Source organism: Ipomoea triloba, chromosome 11 (assembly GCF_003576645.1).
Source record: "Ipomoea triloba cultivar NCNSP0323 chromosome 11, ASM357664v1".
Lineage (NCBI taxonomy): Eukaryota > Viridiplantae > Streptophyta > Magnoliopsida > Solanales > Convolvulaceae > Ipomoea > Ipomoea triloba.
Genome location: NC_044926.1, coordinates 25,202,813 through 25,215,231, shown reverse-complemented (window position 1 = coordinate 25,215,231; position 12,419 = coordinate 25,202,813).

The following is a 12,419-nucleotide window of genomic DNA, read 5'->3' as shown; positions in this document are numbered from 1 at the left end:
TATATATATATATATATATATATATATATATATATATATATATATATATATATATATATATATATATATATATATATATATATATATATATGACTTCAAATCAATTCCCAGCCTATACTATAGTACTAGACTATTTATTTATATACACTCCCCAAAGTTGTCATTTTTATTATTATCTCATCTACCAATATTCAAGAACATCCCAAAGACATGATCTATTCAAATCCTCAGCATCCCAAAACAGGAAAGATTTTGGATTCCAACATCACCCATAGGGAAGCTACAAACATGCATGCATCTTTAATTACTGCAGCTACTAAGCTATATATATATATATATATATATATATATATATATATATATATATATATATATATATATATATATATATAGCATAGCGTTACTATTTTATATTCGTCCTGAAAAGACTACTCAAATATGGATTAGATATTCTTTTATTTGATTTATTATTTATTATTTATGTATTTTATTTGAACCGGTAAGCTATGAGCAAACTAGGATAATTTACTGTCTTGTGATCCTTTATCGACTAAGTTCACAAGGCAGGATTTACCCAATACACATTTTAAGCAGTGGCTGATATTTTTCTGGTCACCCAATCAAAAATAAAAAGAATACAATTTTTTTTGGTCTTATTTTGATATCTATATAATATGTCAACTAAACAATTTAAATTATAACGGTACATTATTATTATTATTATTATTATTGTTTAATGTTTATTGAGAATAAAATAAATAAATAATGAACTATTTTAGTCAAAGCATAAAGTGAAGAGAGTGGTCCAGCCAATGACAAGTTGTGGAAAGCACAAAGACAAGAACCCATGCACTAAATTAGAGGACCACGGATGAGAACCTCAACATATTCTTCACCAATAAAATAAAATAATTAATCTAACAACACATTCGATAGCCTTGCCTGGTTTAATTTGCCTCGCCTAAAATTTTAAGATATATATACATATATGGTATGTTAATTAGGTTATAATTTGTATGTTTTTTATCCAAGAAGTACTTGAGCTATATATATTGTGAAATTTTATTGTTTAAACAACGGTAACAAGATATTATCATAAAACTTAAAATTTGAATAAAATACAATACATGCAAACTTCATAACTCAATATGATAATCAAAATATTTAATTAAGGCTAAATACAAAACAAGTGATACTAAATAGACCAAACCCGAAGAGTACAATTCTAATTTCTAAAATCCCAACTCATAACACCATAAGCAACTTTGTCGTCATCGCTTCTGCTTCTACCTCCACTGTTGTCATTTTCATCTTTACATAGCGATCCATCCGTGTTTACTGAAAAATCTACAAATATTCTACGCCACCATCTTAATCATCATACTCACCAGTTCCATCCTCCAACCATCAAATATCACCAGGTTGGTCAACCAGTCCCTAAAACTCACAGTCTCGGGCAGGCATTAAGCTTATCCAGGAGGTCGCATCTCTCTCTAAAAAAAATCGTTACTTCATCCCCATGTTAATAAACGTCATCCTCGACCACCCTCCACAAACTCTTTCTACACGTAATACTTGAAAACCACGTACCATGACGCCACCACCCATTCATCACCTCTTTCAACCCTAATTCCCACCACCAAAACATAATTCACTTGACAAGATTAAAGTTATCAATGAATTTAACCACACACTCAACAATAAACCTCAACAATTACTTACCAAGTAATTTATGTCAATTTTCCATAGAATTAGTTTATAAGGTTAGAAGTACTCCAATCCGAGGCTATAAGAATCAGTACCTAGCTAACATGATGATGTCAAGAAAACCTCAGATTGATCAATGTGTCAAAAACAAACCACACTTGCCTATTATTATTATTATTCCCATTCAACAATGCTTGCATAATCAGATTCAATCTTTGGAAAGGGTCAAATCTTTAGTGAAGAATTGGAATATTCTTTTTAGCAAGGGTATAGGTAGCTCCTCTCCCCACCCCACACAAACAATTCTCAATTGGACTACACAATAGACATGGCATCGAATCCAATCATAGTTGGAGTAATATATATTGCTAATATTATAAACACAAGTGGGTTAGGTATTAACAACAGCTAGCCTGCGCACTTAGTCCATCAAATAATGTACTTCCAAGCTGCCATATCTTGGTTTCAAGATATTAAGGTAATCTTAACCCATCATTCAAGGTTCTGTCCTCCACCATATATATATAGAGAGAGAGTCCCATCAGGTGAGAACACCTCTTAACGTGAGGACATACGCACTTTTTCAGTAATACATGATAAATTCTTCATGAATGCACAATAACTATTCCAGCTCTATGACTACTACATGAATGCACTGCATCTATAACATGTATACGCCAAAATTATTACATGAATGTACAGATATTAATTACTACACGAATGCACGGTGCATTCATGTAGTAGTCACAAAACTGGAATAGTTATTGTGCATTCATGTAGAACTTATTGTATATTATTGAAGAAGTCAACATGGTTTCACGTTAAAAATGTTCGGTCATTGTCCTTTTTCTCATTCATTATCTCATTATTAAGCATCTTTTTTCAAAGGATTGATTGCGTCGCTCTGTCGGATTCGATATTTTATACTATGCCCCTTGCGAATTGAGGTTGGTCAGTCATATATCTCCAAAAGTAACAAAAATTTGAGCTAAAGCTAGATATTTAGTTCTGCTACTTTTAGTTTTGCCCATGCATGTACAATTCTAATGCCTTAGCTTTCATCAAATTCGGTGAAAAGATGTGACAATATATATGCTACTACCATAACAAATATATATATGACCATATGGTAACTAAGTGAACAGAACATGATTATTGTATCAAGATATCACGAGATGATCAATTATTGTCAATACTCTCTCACAAATCAAACTTAACTTTGGTTGTCATCTCTCTTCTTATTTAAACCATTACAGTGTTAAAAAATTTTAAAAATTAGTATCATGAAAGTGAGTGCTTTATGATTTTGAGATTTTGGCCACCAAGCCTTTTCCATTAGTAAAATTAACTATTTTTTCTTCTGTTTATTTTCCTTAGTATGTTTTTGTGTGCTTAATAATACTCTTAATGTAGTTTTTAAATATATAAATTATATATATATATACTAATTAAACTTAATATTAAGAAAAGTTGAACTAAAAATAACTTTATTCAAATCTTGTTAATCGAATCAGACATATAAAATGTGATCATAAAAATATTTGACAGACTCTTCCAGAAATCAAAAGTGTCTCTTTGTAGACAACTTAAGAAATAAAGTATGATTCTAATAACACATAAAGTAAGTCTACTATTATCTTATAAGTTAAAGTTATGTTGGGCAGATAAATTCTTATTACACATACGCACAATTCGTTCATGGGTGAGTCTCTTGGTCAAGATGGAAGCATAATATAATACTTATGCCAAAATGTAATACTGTACTAATTAGGAATAAATTGTTTATTAGTTATGATGAGAAGTGCAATATTTTTAAATCAAAATGTAATATTTAGGGGTTGGGTAGTTATTTTTGTTTTCATATGTGTATATATAGCACATCATGGGGTTTGGATAAACTTTTACTACACTTTTTTTTTATAACTCATATTTCCCGACTTCGTTGGACTGTCTATATTTTGGACTCTTAGAACTTGCCCCTAGTCTATGAGTATGTAAACCGAACAAATATAAATTTAAACTCAACACCAAACAGTACGCTTCTGCACACAAAAAGTCTAACCTCAATCCAAACCCAAACCCTCAATATTTGTTGCAAGAACTTAACCTCCACCTAGCCACAGAAAGCAAGTCTTAAGTGAACCTTCTCATTCACTACACCAATGCTTTAGGCGCTACTATGCATTTTGTTTATTGTGTGTAGTGCCTTAAATTTTGGTATTGCATGTATACTTGATCTCTCTCTCTCTCTCTCTCTTATATATATATATATATATATATATATATATAAAATTGGGATCAAATGACAAATGAGAATTATGCCTCATATGAAAACTGCAAACTACTTATTGTACATATTATAATGCTTAAGTGTGCAAATTTGATTGTGCATTTACGCATAAGTGTGCACTTGAAAAACTATTATCAAAACATAATGTAAAGAACTATTATATAAAAGCGCTGTGACATTAAAATAATTACAATTGTGCAACTTGTAATGCTTAATTGTGCAATCGTTAATACATGAGTTTGCACGTTCACATGCATGGGAGAAGTGGATATGAGCGCATTCCTATGAGAACTACTGCCTAAGAGAGAACTATAAACTAATCCAACATGTCCATCAAGAAAGATCTAACGAATCAGAAGCAATTCAGAAAAAACACAATGTCATTTTTGTAAATAACTCAAACCAAAGTTCAAATACCTGGTCTAAGAAAAATTGTTATAACGTGTGACCTTTAACATTATGGAATGCAAATAAGTGATTAACTTTTACATTCGGTACAATCAATATATATGACACTGTGACCGGAATTCTCAAAGAAATTTCTCTCATATATCCATACATAAAAAGAAGTCAAAGTTGGAATTGCAAGTGGAGTAGGAATTGAAAGACCGAATAGGTGTTGGATGGAATTTCACATCACTCTGCTTTAGTGTATAATAAAAATATCATTACATATATTTGGTTTTTTCTTAGTATTATAATTAGCAAATGGTGTATGCCTTTTCTGCCATGCGGATGCTACATGACATGATAATACAAGACAACCAGAATTCAAAGATAATGGGGATTGGAGGCTGGTCGATGAAGACCGACAAAGTTTAAGGTTAGTAAATGGTGTACATTATTTTATATAATATATAATTTTTCCATATGGAATATGATAACACAAGTTTATATATTTTTTTTAACAATTTATTGACTTACTAGTTACAAGTCAATAACAAAATTAATTACCTAGACCCCTAGGCTGAACTTTTCTTGTTCAAAATCCGTAGCTGCCACGAAATTTGTTAAATTACCTAACCTCTCGTATTCCATGAATGGACGTTACTAACATTATACTACTTGCATGCAGTTGGTCAAGAGAAAATGGCAAAAAAAAAAATCAATTACAAAAATAACAGGTTAGTGTTTAATGTTAACATGTTTTGCATCGTTAATGAATGAAAAGGTTAAAAACCTGTTAAAATTCGTATCATAATAGGTCAACATGTTTAATGTGTTAAAGGAACCTGTTAATATTAGCTATTAGTTATGATTTGATATTAGTTTTATTCATTTTATGAATGTTATGCTATGTTATGAATTAAATATCTTTACTATTTTGTTAAATTAATTGTAGATTTAACAAAAAAATATTTTTATTTTGTTAAAAGAAAATTATATACATGTCTGACGAGTTTTAAACAGACCATCATATCATATTGTGTCATATAAACACGAAGCCTTTTAACTAAATATGTATATCGTGTCAGCCTGTTTAAATTGTTTAAAAATCGTCCTCACAATCATGTTTGTCTTCGTATCATTATTGTGTCAGTCAAACTGTTAATGAACCTGTTTACCCAAATTTGTAGTTCTGATATTGGTGAATGCAAACATGGTTTATACATGAGTGCATGCAAAACAATGTAATTGGTGTATGTATGCATGTTTTCATGGATGGGAGCTGAGGTTTAAACTTTAAACAGGAGAATCAATTAAATTAAAGCTAAGGCAGCTAAACAACATTATTATGTATTTTCCAGGAAGTTGCCTGTCGGTGGTATCGCAGTCACAGATTCCCATGATTCCAAGCATGTTAACTCCATGGAAATTTCATTCAACTAAACAACAATAAACTTCTGTAAATGGAATACAGTCAGTCAGTCAATTTATGATAAAATAAGACCTGGTCGGATTGTCGGAAAACTACTGACGTATGACACAGTCTTATATTAGCGTGCAACCTACACTCCTTCATTTTATTTGTTCTCATGGATTTTTTTTTTTTCTAAATATTTCAAACACATCAATAACGTACGAGTATAGAAATTAGTTTTTTTTTCTTATAAAAATATTTAAATTTTTATTTAAAAATTATATATATTGTTCGAATCCACACTACTTATCCACTCAATCATATTACTGTATTAAAATGGCTATGCTACAAAAGCTAGTTTAAGTATTGCATCTTCTTCATTCCCTCGTATATAGTATGAAAATTGTCTATTTATAACTTCATCATTTCAAGAAAGAATGAAAGAAAAAAAAATAGTATATTTTTAGATCCGATTTGGCCAGGTTGGTTGGTCTATACATGTTCAATGCATTTCTTTTTTATTTAATGATTAGAAATATGAATTAATAATGAAATTTTAGATCTGGCTTAATTAAGTTTGTCTCTGTATATCTTCAATATATATATATATATATATATATATAGAGAAATATAGTTCAATTATAATTATTGTAATTAATGAATATTTAACAAATATTATTATACTTTTTTTTTAATTATAATTACAATAAATGACAACACATGCATTTAAATAAAGTAAAAGATGATAAACACTGTTTATATGATAAGCCAATGATGATATCTTGATGGTCAGAATTGTCATCTTGACTTAATTATAAAGTTAATAGCTACAAGCCAAACTAAATAGCTCCATAGTTGGATTGGATGTCATTGCATATGTATATGTAGCGAGTGATTTTAGTGGGTGAATTTGCTTAGGTGCGAACGTGCAATTTAATCTGAGCCATTGATCAAATCTAGATCAATAGCTCAAAGCCTCAAATCAATGAAAATTTAAGGAAAAAAAAAATAACGCGCAACTGGAAGGAACCAAACAACTTAACCTTAAGCATGAAAACGTCACACCTTAAGTACACAAACTACGCACCTTAAGAACATAAACCACGCACCTAAAGTTTTAAAATGGGGTACCTAAATATTATAACTAACGCACAAGTACAGAAACCACACATCTTAAGAAGGAAAATCAGGCACATAAAGCTTTAAACTAATGCACCTTAAGTTTTAACAACTACGCATGTTAAGCTCAATTTTAGAAAGTAGACAATATTTTGAGACAAACTAAAAAGAAAAATAAGACAAGGAAAATAGTACAGAGGAAGTAAATGACATTATTCCAATAAATTCAAAAAGCACATAAAACCACATAAAAATGTGACCAGCTCATCCCTTTGTGGCAATAAGAAGAAAAAAATCAGACATGCTACATCAATTATTTGATTTGGATTGATAAGTAAAGATTAAAGAAACGAAACGTCATTTTATACTTTGGTGCAAATCAATATAACTTTAATTTGTCCGCTAAAGTCCATTGACTTGGAGAAAGATAGCGTGAAAAGATTAATTTGACAAACTCTTATCGATTAAGAAAACATATGAGCGGTTAATTAGAACAATTATCACGTGCTAATTATTACTTAATAATCACCTTCACTTCGATCAATTATTTACCATTTCCCGAAAAATTTCCTTTATATTTAGTAATATTAATATTTATACGTGCAATATGCCAAAAAAATATAAAATATATATATTAATGTTCAACGTTAAAATAATAATAATTATATATAGAACACGCTCAAATAGGGATGATCATGGTTTGTTTTAAATTGTCCGATTTGAACGTAATCTCGTATTGTAAAATCGAATCAAAACCAATTCCAGTTCGAGAATATTAAAGGAAAAAAAAACTATTTTATTGCAATATCTGTTCATAACTACTTTCTCAACATATTGAAGCACAAGAATCAGTATTGCCTCCACCTCCCATATAAAAAGAAGGGTTTGATGCCACTGGACCACAAGGTCCTTGGCACTCTAAAACAAGTTTTAGAGAAGAAAGGTTTTTGAAGCGGGAAAATGCTAACCTCACAGAGTTTTTGTGCAACATAGGTATCAATCTTAATTTCCTTTTATAAGATTGTTAGATTAGATTAGATTATTATATTGTTAAAATATCAATTTTCTGTGGTCTCAAACGTTATAGTTATTATTATTAAAGATGAGAATCCAGTAGCTAGATGTAGCATATCCACACAAATCGTGCAAAAAGAAAGTAAAATCAGTGATTGGTGTATTATTAGAGAGAAGCAAATATTATAATAATGGAGATGATTATATTACCAAATGTAGAACAGAGTATATGCATAATGAATAAGGAAGGAATCAGATCTAATATAAATTCTAGGATTTTTCAACTGCAATTTGTTGGATCATCGCATCATTCATCAATTCAATTCCACGGTCAAATTATTCGATCTTCTTCCATTTCCATCGTACTTAAACTATAATAATTCTACAAATTAAATTAAATTAAATTATCAATCTTGCTTAGCTGCTGTACACTCACCCTACATAATTTTCTTTTACCCCTTGCACCTGCCGTCACGCCAACCTCAATTCAATTTGCCAACTGTTAGGTGCTAGCTAGGATGCATTATGTCATTCCACTTCTAATTAATTCTAATATGTTTTTGCGAATTTAATGAACTTGTGGTCTAGTGGTACGTAATGATTCTCTTAAATGAGAGGTGGGTTCGAGTTTTAGTGGGCTGAGAAAGTAATTAGTAGTTATATATGAACAGATACTACATTATAACAGAGTCAGTAGTAATAGAAAAAAAAAAAAAAGACTCATTTTGTGTCCTGAGATATGTAGTAAGTTGTTACTCGCCCATTATTGAGATATATTTATTATGTTATAGAAAATCTAGTTTACCTACAAACCCTATTCTTGTTGTCATCAAAGAGGTTCTAGCTTCTTACGTGACAAGTAGTAAGTTGTTCCTCAATCATGGTTAACTAGATAGGAGAGTGTTAAGATATATTATTTCATAAAATTTCTAGTTTACCTACAAACTCTATTCTAGTCTACCTTCTCCTCTATTCCTAAATATATTGTTGTTATCAAAGAGTTTTAGCTTCTTACAACGCAAACAACAATAGGTTATCTCTCAACCACTTTTAACTTGATGGGAAATATTAAGATATATTATACCATACAGAGTATTTCCTAGGTCACATTTTATATGTCTAATTATGAAATTAATGAGACTTAACTTGGTTAAAATTATTTACTTTTCAATTTTTCAGAATATTAAATTTGGTATTAGTATAAATATTTTATATATTTTAAAATTATAAAAAAAAAAGGCACTATTAAATATAAATTTTAAAAAATTAAATTTAAAAATAAGGAAAAAAAATAAGTAAAGAATAAACATTTATAGCAATAGGCCAATTAGCTACCGACTATGTGCTACTTTCTCAACTTACTTGAGTACAAAGAGTCAATATCACTCAATGAGAGGCTTAAAATCCATGATCTCCCATTGGAGAGCCATTTCGTGTCACTAAATCACAAGGTCATTTGGCCGGAACTACAAATTTTTCTTTAATTTAAAGAAAATGCAGAGTAGATTATTAGTAGAATGCAATTTATAGGTAAACTAGATTTTTATGATATTATCCCAGATCCTATTACATGTAAATGTTGTTTTCAATAATACAAACTCCACTAGAACCAGGCAAGCCCAGAAAATTCTTTCATTGAAGTGGTTAGTTGTAGTTGTGCGATGCGAAATAGAATTTTTTTTTATTATTGAATTAATTATAACCATTTATAGTTTTAAAGTGTATTTTTTAATCTAAATTTTTAAAATATTTCATTCTTATTTTAAAATGTCGAAGCAAAACTCACTCATCCACGCCAAATTAATTAAAATGATGACATGTGTCAAGCATATGCCCTTAAGCTAAGGCATATATAAAGAATTCAAATACGAATTGTAAACAACTCTCCATCCAATGCTGTATTTAATCCCATATCTTATAGGCTACAACTAAATCATTTCAAATACTAATTCTATAAAACAAACAAATATAAAGACTCTTACAAAGTAAGTACCAACTATTTCTTTTCATCAATATTTTATTTATCATATTTATTATTTGTTGGCCAATTCAACTTTAGTATTCACTAATATTAAACTCGTTGGGATATTGAAAGTTGCGTTTTAGACTATAATGGCCTTAGTACAACGGGGTGCAGAAACAAAGTGACTCCAAGAGTGTTATAAACTAGATTTTAGGGGCAAGGACGCCAATTGGTCGGGAAATTATAGAAGAGTGCAAAGTCTGGGTAAACAAAGATTGGGAAGTAGAGATTAAACATATGTATCGTGAACATAACAAGATTGCGAATTGGATGGCTAACAACCTAACATAGACATAAAATAAGAGGGGGGAGTATAAATATTTCAATACAAGGAAGAAACTTAAAATTATTCTAAACAAAATATAGGAAAACAAATTATTCTAAACAAACTAATTAATAACAAATTTGTAAATTTGGCATCTTACGATTGCAAATGCGATGTGTAAGTGTAATTGTCCTGCGCTGCTACACTCTATGATGACTTGCAGAAAACTGAACCTCTATAGTACATGAAATTATATGTAGTGTAGATGATGAAGATGATGAAGGACGAGGAGAGACAATAATAAATGGACTAGACAAGAAAAGGGGTGACCCATTAGTTCGGTAATATCCATGTGAAAGGAATATATATATATATATTATTACATCTCCGGTCAACCACAAAATCATGAAAATCTTGTGTCTATCTAAGTTTAACCTGGAAAAAGAGGGAAACAAATATATCTTCAAGATCCTCAATTTCGACCACACCACGAGGGTGCCTCTCATCGGACGGGCAGGGATTTGTGCATGCATCTGCGCTTCAATCTACGCCGTCCGTCCGCTCGATCATGCAGGTACGTGGTACTTCTTCATCATGCGTGTCCATTGCTGTCTCCACTTGTACTGTACTACTCGGATCCTCTATAATATTCTGCCGTACCTTTTTTATCATTATATATGGCAATGGCATGACCCGATCCGACCCTATTAACTCCGTGACCTAATAATGTCTGTCTTTGGATCCTCCACTCCACTCCACATCTCACTCAATCTCTCATCTAAATATCTATGTACCCATCAAACTAATTGTATATAACATGTGTATATAAAGTTAAATGTTGGTCGGACTTCAGTAAATGTCAAGTATAGCACCCGGTGGTTGGGAGATTATTAGGTGAATGTCGGGCCAAATCTAGTACTCAACGTCTAAAAAAATGTGATGACGATCTATAAGGAAATAAAATTGCACATTAACTATTAGTTATAACATTTGGCATAGTGATAATATAAGTATTTGATTTTAACAAGTAGTATTAGAGCCAAGTCACAGATTAACATCTAAGACTGGTCCTATCTGGTGCGTAGTTGTTCAGTTGGGATTGGTAGGTATTTTTAATTTGACACTATAATAAAGACTTAGATTCTATTATATATTACAAAGAAATTTAAATGTAAGTGCATGCACTAACATGCAATTAGTTGTACTATTATAATTGGAAGGGAAAAAAACCATGTACTGGAAATTGGAATCACTCATAAGCAAACAGTGGGCTTTAATTGATTATGATGAAAATGAATGAATATACAAGTTACAATAAACAATAAGTTTTTTTTTTCTCAAAATAAATAATAAACAATAAGTTTTTATATTAATTCATAGTTATAAGTGACCATTTTCTTAATTTCCAGATGCTTTTCAAAACTCAACATTAAAATAAATGAAAAATATTATGTGTACTATGTTTTTTATTATTAACTTTTTATTCCATATACAAAATCTTAATATAAACCTTTATATTAGGATTCATATGAAAAATGTAGAATATTAGTGTCCACCACATCAGAAAGTAAAATTCAGAAAGTAAGATTTGGGGTCTATATAGTAGAACTCCAAATAAAATTTGAAAAAGTGTTGTAGTTTTACAGAAAATACTTGGTGGACTTTCATTTTAAGCTCCCAATTTTTACATTTTTCTCACAAGTTCTTGACACAGATATTTTTCTATAGATTCACATAATAAAAATAATCAATTATTGTTTGTCATATCATAGAGCATAAATACTGGGGTAGAATTTGAAAGTATAATAGAACTCCAGTTCAACTAATGCAAATTTCAACAAAAACTATTAATAATGGCAACCAGATAAATTTGTACTGGAAGTCTGCTCATACTTATAGTAATGTGTGCAAGTTAAAGCTGAAAGTTAAGATGTCATGTCAAACAAAATGGATCCATCTATTCGATGAGTGGGAGAGCAGTGAAAACATGGCCTGTAACAATTATCAAATCACAAAATTTTTAAATTAAATAATAATTTTATCCATTTCTTTCACATGTCAGGTGTATGTTCTTCCTTTTTATCAAGTAGTATTATAATCGACTAGTGGTTAAAAGTACGAATGACAATAATTTTCATTAAAATGATAAGTTACAAGCTGAGGTTAGAAATTCCAACACTGAAATGAATATTAAGTTGTT